The 13,887-nt window shown below is 42.7% G+C and overlaps 1 pseudogene; it reads right to left on the bottom strand.

Annotated features, from left to right (window-relative positions):
- Positions 1-9,434: 9,434 nt before the first annotated feature.
- On the bottom strand, positions 9,435-12,000 carry LOC147464069 (uncharacterized; annotated as a pseudogene).
- Positions 12,001-13,887: the final 1,887 nt, after the last annotated feature.

Raw genomic sequence — 13,887 nt, 5'->3', positions numbered from 1 at the left:
TATATCCATGATCCCCTTTTCCAGTACTATGGCGAATGTGATTTGCGTAGCACACAGTAAAGATGAATGTAAATAGTTCTGAAAAGAAACTAAATACTTGTAGTGGTAATCATTTTCAAGCCTTGATGAAATGTTTGAACTGTAATAGAAGATGCAACATTAATCACTTCTAGGAACAACAATGAAACTTTTTCATTAACCACGCAGAGCCTTGCTATATGTATAAACAACCATCTGTAATGTTGTTTAGCAATACTTGTAGCTGAATAATTCATTCTAAGTATCCGACAATTTCTGACCACTGAAATTGCTCCTGATAGGTCGTGCTAAAAATGGTCGAAAATACAGATTTGACCAACACCTAGGGACTTTGTCGTGACACATATTTGAAATAGTGGTGCCAGTGTCAGTCCAAAGACTCATGTGGAATATGTCTCATGTGAGGATGTGTAAAAAAGAACATCCTTTAAGTACAAGATGTACTTCATGTGTGTGGAGGTAACTCTAGACACTCGACGACAAGAGTGAGAGGTACCCTCATTCATTGCTTCACAATGGATAAACCGAACTCCTTGAGTCCCTAGACCATGTTGTATCCCATGTGACAACATTTGCAAATTGAATCCTACAAGTGGATTCATAACAGCATAATGTATATTGGACACTAAATACTTGTTTTAACATGCCCTTGGCATGGCTCTGAAATATTCAAACGTATTTAAACGGCTTGAAAAAACCAAGCAATGCATACTAAAAATTGGAATAACACCAAATCAATAGATGCGTATCTGGAGATTGAACTGAATGTTCACTTACCCGTAATCAAATACAGAGGAAAACGTCGTCCACGTGTGAAAAAAAACAAGCAACGTTGCACTGGAAACTCTGGGTGTTGCCTTTGCAATCTAAACCCTTTGATTAGAATCTACGTAGTCAAAAACTCTGGTAAGACCCTTTGTAGAAACTGCTCGACTAGCACGTGACGGTAACCAACCTAGTTAACTGTGGACAGAATGATGAGAGTCAATGTGAAAAGTTCAATTTTTCTGCATAGATTGTGAAATTATTTCTTTGAAAGTATAATAGGAATAGATCAAACTGTGATCCTCAATGCCTATGGGGTGATTTAGTAAGCACCCCCGGGGTCTTACCCCAGAACAATGTGTCCATAGACACTCAAAGTGCTATAGATAGAGAGAAGACCTACACCAGTGGAAAGCCTAGCTCTTATGCATAGCCATGCTGTCACCACTGTATGTTGCATCTAAAATCCATGATAGAAATCAGTTGATTTGAGTTTATGGTTATCCAAACTCAACTCAAGTGTCACACTAAAATCATGTCGTGCAAAAATGGCACCGAAAAACTTTCGTAATGACAAGACTCTTGCTTGTCCATTAACGTTGCTGTGTACTACACAAGCATCCAAGGAATGCCAACACTTGGGTCGTACTCAATATCCGACCAGGACTCGTAGCTAGCGTGTGTGGCTCATAGCCCGTATGGCAATTAGTGCTCAATCGATTAAATGATGAAGACTGATGTAGAGGGCGTCTTGTCCAATTTCTAGCTGAGAGTAAGAGCACCTTGGCTCATGCTGACTCTCAAACAAAACATGTATCAAAAACTGCGTAGGAAGTTTTCATTTTGGAGGGAAGGAAGAAAGAGAGTGAGAAAATGGTGGGCTGAGGAACTTTCCTTATGTGACGACTTTGGATATGTTGTGCCCAATCTGTGTACTCTGATGCATCTTATGCCTGACTTGCAGCTTATCATATAAGCATGCAAAAATCTGTGTATAACGCTCTTATAAAGAGAGGGAACAGAAAACATAAGCCACAGTTTGACCCTCTTACCATGTATGGGGTCGTGACTATACAAAAATGACTTAATATCACACTTTGCCTCTGCAATAAGTCCTAGATTTAGGTTCCATTTAGTGGTATTGTGCGTTGACAACAACCATAAATTTAAAAATCCAGAATTTAGTTTGTCCGTGACAGAGTTTCTGGTGGGATAGCAGAAGCGTAATCTCTGAAGCGATTGAATTCATGCCCTCTGGTTAGCATACCTTGCATACAAAGTTTTAAGCTCGTGGCGAGAGTGTGGGCCTCAAACGTGAGAGCCAAAACCGCAAGCGGCCTTACTGGTAGGGATTCTGTGAGCTAAGATTCCCTATTCTTTCAGTCTCCCAAACTTGTGTGCCAATGCCCTTGATGCCAAGTTATTGGGCAGTACCTTAGCACAAGGAAGAAGCCCTGCTTCATGTAGGATTTTCAAAGCACATTGGTTTGCACAAAAGCAATAGTTTCCAATCAAAAATGTAAACATGGAAAAAATAATAAGATTGTAAAATTGGCTAACCTGGTCGTTGCTGTAACCAGTTGGCCCGATATTCTTGTAACATATATGCCCGTATATCACATAATGAACTAACCTACAAGCATATTGTTAAGTCCATCCCAAGTTTGTATGCTCATAGCATAGACCGAACGTGGGGAGCTGCAATGCAGATGTGTAAATTGAAGCCTTGATTTACAGAAGTACTTATGGAGTTCCTGAGAGCTCATATCGAAAGAAATTCGACCCTTGTCTACTTGTAGATCTCATTAAGTACTCCTATCGATGAATCTTGCCACCGATTTCAAGAAACAGTGACAATTAGTCGGCCATGCGGATCATGTGTGCCGTTGTCGATGGTCTTAGTCATGGGAAAAAGAGTGTTGTCTGTCGTGCAAAGAGAAGGCCATGCCGAATCATTTTGTACCATGGATCAAGTCGAGGTACAAGCCATGCTAATATTGATGAGGTATGATTAGTCTTGCCTGGCCCCTGGCCTGTGACAGTACTCCATTTAACCTCCAACAAGTGTGTGTTGTTAAGATTTTTGTATATCTAAGCCATGCTTGATATTGGTTGGCAACTAATCATTGACCCTTTGCCAATAACATATGCAACAAAATTTTAATGTTGAAGATTAATGTCACAAGCCTTGCTGGTGCTTGGAGTGCCTAAAGTGCGCTCATCTCCGTTGCAAGATAAATTCATGCAGCATATTTTGAAACATTTTCCAAATAAACTGAAAATTTAAACTTACCTAGAATGTTTTCGGATGCACGTTGAAGCCTCTCTAATAGGCTAAATAATCCTCAACATCAGCAATGTTGAAGATTTCTCCTCTGATTCGTCCATGCTGAGCTTCTTTGCTACCAGGCCAAGCTATGACAAAATCTTCAAAATACCATGCTGCAAAGTCTGTAAAATTTTGACACTCCCTTTTTGAAAGGGTCTGGGAAGTGCCGTGTTGTCTCATTGCTGATTTGCAGCCTTGTCATCATAGTAAAATTGCTCTTGTGTGAAGAGATGTCCTACTTCCTTGGCGAAAGCCTTGCCCAATCTAAATCGTGGCCATGCTGCTACATTGAACATCGTGGAGGTTTTACTTAGGCCTTTGGCACATAGCCCCTTGCATGACGTGCATGCAAAATGCAATTTCTTGCTTAATCCCAAGTCCAACCTATGCGTGAAAACGCTGCTAGTGCTGGTGTGAATGGTTGGGTTCCTTGAACCAATTCATGCTTGCAACCATGTCAACCTGCTGAATTCTAACTGAAGCCGTGGGCCAAAGCCCTTAATTTGGGGGTTGCCCAAAATTAGGGCACTTTTGGAAAAAAAATCGCTCTCTATAGCGATGGCGTTTTTTGTAGCGCTGCCGAGAGCAGGGGTTGACGCAACTCACAGTACCTTGGTCAAACCCAAGTGCCGGTGAGAGGAGAGTTGCTCCTTGCTATTGTGAGACCTTAGCGAGCCCAAAATTTGGCGTTGTTGACACAGTCGACTATTTCCTTCTCCTCCTGCTAAGCGGGCTTGCCCGCAGTGCTTTATCGGCTTCCCAAACTCTTGCTTAGGGTTTACTCCCGTGGGGTTAGCCTCTACTTAAGGGGCCATGCCCGTCTTGCAACAGGTTTCCTCATGAAGCTTGTCCACCGCTCTCCACAGAGAAAGTGAGACGAATTCATGCAACAAGCCCTGGCACTTTCCCCACGGCCCTCCATCGAGGAAGAAAAGGGAAGCTACAGCCTAAGAGTCCACCACCCAACCACCCATTATATTGCAAAGCCCCTAGCCCTTTGCCCTAGTTGGACTCCCTTTCCACACTGCCTAGCCCGGCCCTGCCCTTGTCTAGTCTGGCCTTGCCGGTGTCCTGACATTCTCCCGCTTCCTACTCCCTCCTCGTTTGTGACATTGTAGTCACGTTTGTTGCATTGCAACGGCAGGTAAGAGCTCTACGCATTGAGGTATTGGGGCATCATTGCTAAGCATTTAGATGCATTCTGGGTCGAAAATGACTAAGTCAAAAATCCAATGCTGTTAATAATCACGATTTTGGAACTTGACCTAAAGTGGGGTTTGAGACCATAAGCATGTGTGATTAGGTCTTATAAGCTTGTCCTAGAAGTTTTGTTACGTTTGGATGTCATCTGATGCTGTAACAGATGTGATTTGTTTGCCGATGAGCGATTGGCTTTTGGTGATTTTAGTCACTTGAGTGTAGCCTGAGTTAGATGCGAGTTGTTAGTTGTTTTCCAAGAGATTGACAACCTCTTATAGCCTCTATGCCATTAGGAAAAATATGAACCCTCTAGGGGCCCTTTGGGATTAAGGTTAATTAGAGGCCAGCCAATGAGAAGAGGGTGGTGGACACACTCATGCCCTCAAAAATGTAGGGGGACAAAGTAGTCTTACACTTCTTAAATGGGCTCTTACCTAGTGAGAAGGTGGGGTGGGGTGGGTAGGCCATATGGAACCACCAACTTCCCTCCTTTTTGATCCGGTTTTGAAAAAATCCTAAAAATTTGAAATTTTTTAAAATTTTCAAAACTCAAATTTCATCTTCTTAAAACCCCCCTAAAACTATTTTGTGGTCAAAAAAGCGGTCAACCTCAAAAAGTCAAAACATGCACCCAAAAACCCTAAAATTCAAATTTTTTAAAAAACTTTTGAAAAATATTTTTTTGCTATCCAGAGCTCCCCCAAAAGTAGTTCTTAGGCAAAAAGTGATTTTCTCTCTTTAGAACCCCTTTTCCAACCCCTCCTTGGTTGCAACCATCACACTCATCCTCTACTCCAACACTCTCTCTCTCTCTACACCATCTCCATTGCTGCAGCAAGGAAGCTCCTCTCTCCTCCCCTACCACCTTCCATTGCCACACCAAGCAAAGGTTATCCACCTTCTCCTCCCATTGCCACACCAAGCAAGAGTTATCCACCTTCTCCTCCCATTGCCACAAGGGTTATCCACCTTCTCATATCACTTTATCCTTTGTACATTGTAGCAACAAGCAAGGTCCTTCTCCTCCTCCTAGTTTTATTTGCTCAACCATGGCCAACTCTACTTCGCAAAGGCGGCCAAAGGATGAGGTCACAACACTTGCATGCCACAACACTAGAGGTGTAGATGATGAGTGGGTGCCACAAGAGTTCACCAAAGGTGCTTGGGTATACATGCAACCATCTGCTATTGGCCCTCATCGTGTGCGGAATCGTGAAAACTTGGATCTTCATTGGAAAGGAAAGCTCCTTGGATTCAAGAACGGCAAAGACAAGGGGACCGTAGCCATTGTGCAACATATTTTCTCAATGTCAACCATGCATTTGCAACAACCACCTCGATTTCCAACACATTGTAAGTACATGTTTTGAGAATACAAAGCTAGGTGTGAAATCACAGTGTAATGTTATTATGGATTCATACTTAAGATTTGTCATGCATTTATAGTCATATTTCCATCCATGTTGGTGGAGGAGCAGCCACTACATAGTCTCTCCAGCACATTCAATGCTATACATGCGGATATTGGAGCAATAATGTTCCCACATCTTTGCCCAACCAAACTGGTTCAAAGAAGGATTTTCTTCTATTCTCACTCCTATATTGTCCCTACTTCTACACAAGCCTTTGGAACGCTTGAACCCATCAAAGTAACTTCCTTATTAAGTATGGAGTGGCCGGTGCCAAATTTGTGGTCGGTAGCATCTTTCAAGCAAAAGATGATAATGGATGTCCAAAACTCTTTGAAATACTCTAAAGCTTCTAGGCCTGTGTGCTTGAGTTGGTGTTTGCCTATTCATTGTTTTGTGCACATTTTTAAAGATTTTGGATTTGTGGAGACTACCACAATGCTTGTATGTAAAGATGCGCATTACGAGGAATTAGGAAGGCTTTTAGAAGAGGACTAGGGTTTTGTGGAGGGAATGCACAACGGGGACCGGTACCATTGTAAGGTTGGAGCTTCAGGTATTGGAATGCGCTATTTGAAATCCCGCACCTCCTTGTACATACGATTTCACTATGATCGTTGGATGTGCAAGCTTGGAGTGTGAACTCCCTTACAGAGTGTTGGCAACACTATTGCAATCTTTGACATTGCAGTGAAGATGCCCAACGATGCTTTGGAGGCAGTCCAAGTGAACAAGCATTGGACTCTCAGTAATGTTCGAGAACATTTGGTTATTATGGGTTTTGAGGCCCTTCAACAAGCACAATTTCGTTTACAAGGTCACAAGGTGAGAATCCTTCCACCACATTTTCAATACATCATGGTTTGTTGATCATTGGATGCTTATTGTAATGAATGTCCACAGATTGGGAAGAGAATGGAACACAAGTTGAAGGTCGAGGAGGACTGGGGGATGGATGGAACTATGCTATCGATCTTATAACTTTGTAACTCTTGCAATTTTCAAAACATGATTTGCTTCGGCAAATCATGCCGTTGAATATAATTTTTTGCATTGGGATGAGAGATCATTGTTTGGTGAAAGTGCCTTTTTTTAATGTCTTAAAAAAGGGGGGCCACCTAACTCATTCACTATTTTCACTTTTGCAACTCTTGAGCTCCTCCACTCTCTATCTACACCCCAGGCTAGACATGGATGCTTCCACAGCCTCTGCATCTGCAGCCACATCCACCCCTTTGTCACGCTTCATCCTCTTCCTCGAGGACACCAAATACAAAGGGAAGTTGGACCTCCACACCTTTTTTACTCGTCTCCCTAACCTTAATGCCACAATTGCCCTTCACATGGATGCATTTGCCGAGATTTTTGCGTTCATGGAGGAGCACATCATAAAATATTCTGTATCTATCCCCCCACATGTAGGGATCTGGGTGCCTTGCGATCTTTTACTCGTCTCCCTGACCTTAATGCCACAGTTTCCCTTCACATGGATGCATTTGCTGAGATTTTTGCGTTCATGGAGGATCACATCATAAAATATTTTGTATCTATCCCCCCACATGTAGGGATCTGGGTGCCTTGCGATCTTTTGCGCTATATACACAAAGGTGATCGCCCATTCTCCAAGCGGTTGCAACGATTCCAAGAAATTGTAACAGATGCAGGCCATTACTTGGACGAGCAAGCCCCAGGGGTGTCAGCGCTCAAGAAGCACAAGTTGGGGGTTGAGTACCTTTCTCGGCTCGCAACATTTATCTTCTTGCAACAATTCCAAGAAATTGCAACCGATGCAGGCCATTACTTGGACAAGCAAGCCCCAGGGGTGTTAGCTCTCAAGAAGCGCCAGTTGGGGGTGGAGTACCTTTCTCGGCTCGCAACATTTATCTTCTTGGTGAACGAGGAACCTAATTTGGAGGAGCTTCGCTTAGGGTAAAGGGGCCAAGTTTAGGCCACCTAAGGGCTTGGGGTGGTTTAAGCATTAAAAAATTAGCATTTTTGAAAATTTAAAATTTTGATGAGTTGCGCCAAGTATCATTTCACAGGAGGGGATAGGGTCCAAGTGTTGGCAGATAAGGAAGATGAGGTGAAAATTGAAAACTAAAATCTCTTTTTAATAAAAATGGGAGTGAAAGGGAAGGCTTGGCTCCCCTTGCAGATGTACTTGGTCGGTGCAACCTTGGTGTGCTAGCCACCCGTGAAAAGGACGGCCAATGACCATGCATGTGCCCTATCACGCTTGCTTAATGAGCCACTCAGTTGCAAACACCTGTCCTAAAGCAATCTACCTCTCAGTCGGTGTGGCTCCAATTAAACAGGATCACATGCAATGCGTGAGGACTCCATAGCCACTTCACTCACGAGCCAGAGTCAGACCCTCGCGTGCACGGCTTGCAAAGGCTTTGAACTTCATCGCCTCCCTAGCTTCGCAGTGCTTCTACTTGCATGCGCTGCCTCCGTAACTTCGCTATCTCTGTGCATAGCCATCTCCGCCAAGCCTTATAAGCTGTGCCAGATTAGCTCATCTCCTCAGAAATGTTGCGCCCAAGAGTCTCCCACTCCTTCATCGCCCAGTAGCTTGGCAGTCCCGACATCCGGTTCTGGACCTCAACGCATTCTCCATTATTTGTGTTATGTTTGCATTAGCATGTTAGTCGCTGTTTGCGACATTGAGTCTTTTTGCATTATAAAAGACTCTCCATTATCTGTGCAGCTCTCTATTTCTTCCGTTCTTGGAGGTTCTCTCTCAACAGATCCTGTCCCCTGGCCGAGGCGAGTACCTCTAGTATTTCTCTCTTGGCAACGGCTCCTTCATTCCTGCGCCTTCTATTATCCTCGACGGTACTTTTTTTCTGTTTTTCTTTCCACCAATGGCTTCTTCATATTATCTGTGTTTGATTCCTGGTGTGTTTGCATGCATGCTTTTTATTTTGCTGCAAACTGTCAACATATCTGGCTTTTTATTTTTGCAGGGAAATGACTTGAAATTGGTTGTTAGTGTGTGCACACGCATCCCTTTGAGCAAGGAAACATGCGATAGCAAATAAGAATTTATGAGCCACGCTACACAGATCAAAACGGGGTGTATGAGAACTTGCTATGTTAAAAGTGCGAAGCTAGAGTTTGTGAGTATCCACTCACTCAGCAATTGTGAATCTAATGTCTCCTAAATGTGAACTGATTATATGGTTTTCTGCTTCTTTTTCCTATGACTATGAAGTATTGGGGTATTTTTTAAGGTAGCTGAATGTCTTTATATTTTCTATGTGTTTATAGAAACCTTTGCGTTCTTTAGAGTGTGTAAGTGTCCCACTCAGCAATTGTGAAGTTATCAGCAATTGTGAAGTTATGTCAAAAAGAACCAATGAAACAATGGGTATTTTAGGGGAAGTTGACCGTTTGAATTTTTGGTAAGAGTAGGACTTACAATGATAAAGCATGACATTCCCAAAAGCATATGTCAAACCCAAAAAAGATGAAATCTTTGCACTGTGAATTGTTTGGGAAGATGATGATTGGATATTTGGGTAAGTGATGCATATATCAGGAGCATATGTTGGGAAAGTATTCATAAAGAGTCCAAAAAGTAGCTAGTGAGGATTATCTTTGTAGCAAAAAAGTAAATCTGGCTATAACATATCAATCCGAAAATAAGTGAAATTAACTATCGAGCAAAAAGGTGGAAATGTGTGGGCTCAAACAGAAGATAGCTGACGTTGTTGTGCGTGACGTAATTTTTCCATTCTTTGTCTATGCGCCAATGCATGATAGAACTGATCTACATGAAGTGGCCTTAAGAATAAACCTTGTGAAGATCCACCTTCCCATAAAACAGAGCGTAGATGTGTCTCGAAAGCTTGTTGCTGCTCCTCCCAATTCTTGTGTGACTGTTTGGCAGCTTGTGCTTGTAGTCGTCTTTGCCTTGCTGTCTCTTTATCTGCTATTGCTTGTGCTTTTTTCTTCTCCCTCTCCAAGCGCTTTGTTTCCTTCACCATGGAAATCTCTTCCTTTTTCGTTGTCTTAGCCCTCATACTTTCCATGTATTGAGTAGAAGTGAGAATTAAGTTGTTGGTGTAGTCAACAAAGGATTCTCGATTTACTTGTCTCACACAAACGTCTGTTGATGGTATGCGCAAGAGATTAATGATGTGTCTATTTTGATTCAGTGGCTTTTCTTGATTTGGGAGAGCAGGGTTGGCATTTTCATCTCCAATTTGTGTCGTGGACTGGCTCCTGAAATCTGAACTTGGACCATTGTGGGTTGCATAAGCACCTAATGAAGGAATATTTGTCTGATTCACATTCATTGTGTGTATGGGATGGCTCCTGGAATCTAACCTTGGACCATTCCGGGTTTCTTGAGAACCTAACAAAGGAATATTTGATTTATTCACATTCACTGTGTGCATGGGTTGGCTTCTAGAAACTGACCTTGAATCATTGTTGCCTGATAGAGTAACTATTGAAGGAATACTTGACTGATCCATACTATCTCTGTGCATGGAATGCCTTCTAAAATCTGACCCTGAAACATTGTTTCCTGCTAGAGTAACCAATGAAGTAAGAATGGGCTGATCCTCATTGACTGTGTGTGCATTAGAGGGGGTATACATGATCTTATGTGGCCCATCTTGGAATCTGGAAACATCTTCCCCTTCCATAAGCTGTGTAAAGGTTATTACTTGCTCTGTTTGCACATGTTCTTTTAAGATGTCCTCCTCTACTTGGGCAGCCATATTATTTAAGGCGAAAACTGTTTGCATACATTGGTGTGCTTGGCACTTGTAGATCATGTGGCCCATCTTGGAATCTGGAAACATCTTCCCCTTCCATAAGCTGTGTAAAGGTTATTACTTGCTCTGGTTGCACATGTTCTTTTAAAATGTCCTCCTCTACTTGGGCAGCCATATTATGTAAGGCGAAAATTGCCTCATCTTCTCTGTTTGCATACATTGGTGTGCTTGGCACTTGAGAAACATTCTCGTCCCAGTTTGAAGGTAGAACCTCTGACCTTAACCGGGTTGTTACATCTTCATCATCTGATCCCACTGCTGTTGTTGTATCCTCAATCAAGTTGATATAATTGCTAGGAATGCCTTCAAAGTGAACAACCATTGCATTCAATGGCCATATTCCTGTTGCACGAAAGCCGCCTTTGATGTTAGATTCTGTGAAACTGGACTGAATAGCCTTGGCGACTAGTGATGCAAGTTCTGTCTTTGTAGCTTGCCTAGAAGCTGATTGTTGCTGCCAAATATCTCTTTCTTTCCGAAACTGAACTTTCAATGATTTAAAAACACTCACATCCAAAGGCTGAAGCTTATGTGAAGTGTGGGCAGGTAAAGTGATTATGTCTATTCCTGCATTATGAGCTTTTGCAACCACATCTAGTGAAACATGACTACCATGCCCATCGAGAATGAGAAGATGTCTGTTTCCTTTGCCCATTGTTTGAGTTATGGCATTGTCAAAAGGCTCCAACCATGCTTGGAAAAGCTCTCCTGTCATCCTAGCCTTTTTTTGCATAGCCATGGCTGCTCCTGGTTCGCAATGCTGAATGTAATTCATGGTGATGCGGCTGCCCTTGAAAATGTAATAGGAGGGTATAGCTTGGTCTGCTGCATTAACACAACACAGCACGGTCATCCACTCGCGTGAATCGCATGTGATCCCGTACACCGCCTTTGCTCCTTTCTTCGCCAATACTTTCATACCCTGTATTGGAAACTTGGGCTTTGCTTGTTTTATTAGTGTTGGTCGTTTGCGTGAAGGTAGTGTTTGCCTTGTGGAATGTTTGGCTGTTGAGAAAAGCCTCTTACTATGGTTGATTTTTCCATGCTCCTTTGAGGGCGGTTGAACGTTGACTTGACCCTTCCTTGGATTCCTTCCATCCCTTAATGAAGATTGAAGATTGACATTACTTCGTTGTGTTGGTGTAAATCGAACTCTCTTTTTACACCTTTGAGGAGATGTAGCTATTGATATTTGTTTGAGACGTGTCACATGTGGATCTGTGCCTTTTTTTTGCTGTTGGTGTAGCCTCAACACATTCTTTTCTTTTTGCCACACCTATCAATGAAATGACAACAGAAGAGATAACTCACTAGCATGATTGAAACTGAATAATAACATTCTTGTGTATTGCAAAATTCTGATCATATTTAGCCAATGAAAAGAAGTGATCGTTTTATAGAATGGCAGACGCTAAACAAACAAATAATTAACTTAAGCATAACCATGTTGTGACTATAAACCAGTCATGTAATCTCGTAATGACAAAACCAGCACTTACTTGAGAGATTTGAAGCAGATCAATCCGATATGTTTTCTAAAAGGTAAGAATACTCCTTAACGGAAAATTTTCTTTTGGGAGGGGGTTTAGGGGGAGTCGTTTTGGGACTGTGTTTCTCCTCTTGTTTAGGAGATGTTGCTGAAATTTTGGGGGATATGAAAGGATCCCTTTTCCGAGGGAGCCTACACATAAAAACTGGCAGAACGTGTACTCTTCCGCAGCAGCAAACTCTCCCCCCGTTCTTGTGCCACAAAAGAGAAGTACATAAAAGACCATCAAGTTGTGGATATCTGTCAATCAAACATGCCTTGCATTCACATGGAGCAATTGAGGCCATTTTGTTCTGGTTTGCATTTCTTCAGTAAAGCCTTTGGAGGAACTTTTTCTAGCATGTGTTGAAGAGGTTTGTGACAAGAAGTAATGGCTGACTGATTGTGGGAAAAATGTATTGGTTTCTGATGCTTGGAGTGGGTGAAGTGTTGGATATTGCTGGTTCTTGTTTACTGATGCGAATTGTGGTGAAGAAGTGCTGGTTGCTGCTGGTTCTTGTTTCTTGATGTGGGTTGTGGGGAATAAATGCGGGTTGTTGTTGTTGCTAACAGCGTGTGAGGGTTGTGGGGAAGATATGGTGATTGTAGTTGCTACTCTGCGTGTTGTGGGTTGTGGGAAAGAAGAGTAACTGGTTATAAATTGTGGGGAAGATTATGTTGCTTATTGTGAGTATTGGGGAAGAAGTGTTGGCTACTGATGGGTCTTGAAGAGCTTGGAACGTCTTTGGCTCTGGCTCTCTTTTCTTCCTCGTTGTTTCTTACGAAATCATAATTGCTGATGAAGGTCTTTAATGTGCAGGTGTGCGATTATGATGATGCAGATCCAAGACATATAAGGAAAAGAGTTGGCGCTAGTCATTTCCATGAGCCGGCTAGATTCGAGTGCCATCGTGTGTCGGCTAGAGAATTATTTTGCACTTTTAATGTTCTGGAAAGGCTTCTATAATGAGACAATATGTACTTTCCTCCTTTCCACTACCCACGTTGTAAAAGTCACCCACTCTTGGTTTAAAAGAGATTTATTATTGGCCCTTATGAGTCTCAAAAAAATGTCCCATTATTGGGCCCCGGTTTTTTAATGGCCCCTTTACCCTACCACACCTTCAGGTTGGGCCCTATATCAAGGACACCAGAGAGCAGCAGGTTATTCCCATGAACCCTGCAGCGGAAGGAAAGGCACACCGCCTTGAGTACCCTAGGGGTCTTGAGGAAGTGGTTGAGAAATCCATAGTTGCGGCTGGCCCTAGTGACACTCCAGTGCCACTACCAGTGACGGATGTGGCTATCCCAGAGGTAGAAATCAGCGGCTTCTCCTCAGTGTTAAGGGATGGGGAGGAGTATGTGTTCCTGCATGATTTTGAGAAAGCATTTGGCCTGCGCATGGATGAATGCTTGAGCGTGCTATGCAACAGCACCAAATGTCCCTTAGACAATACGCCAGATGCCCTAGAAAGCAAGCTCTTGCCAGATGGGGACTCTGTTGCTGACACTATTACAATTGTATGTGCGGAGGTCCTGGCAGTAGAGAAGTTGCACGTGGCTGATGAAGAATTCCAAGCCACACAAGCCAAGGTTGAGGCTTCTAGGATGCCTATGCCATTATGCAACCTCCCATCTAATGATCCAAAGGTCGTATCTGTGGTGCACGAGAGCATTGACTTGGATGCAAAGGGCAACAGGGAGGAGGACGACAAGGAGCAGGAGGTAAACTGTATCCTAAATTTCATGTTACTATTTTATCCTTCATTGTCTTTTTTCTCAACCTTCATCGGTTTATGACAGGATGTCGTGGAGGTTGATGATTTT

Source organism: Adiantum capillus-veneris, chromosome 2 (genome assembly GCF_014529385.1).
Source record: "Adiantum capillus-veneris isolate H3 chromosome 2, ASM1452938v2, whole genome shotgun sequence".
Taxonomy (NCBI): Eukaryota; Viridiplantae; Streptophyta; class Polypodiopsida; order Polypodiales; family Pteridaceae; genus Adiantum; species Adiantum capillus-veneris.
The sequence above is the reverse complement of the archived record's forward strand: the minus strand, read 5'-3'. Positions and strand labels throughout refer to the sequence as shown.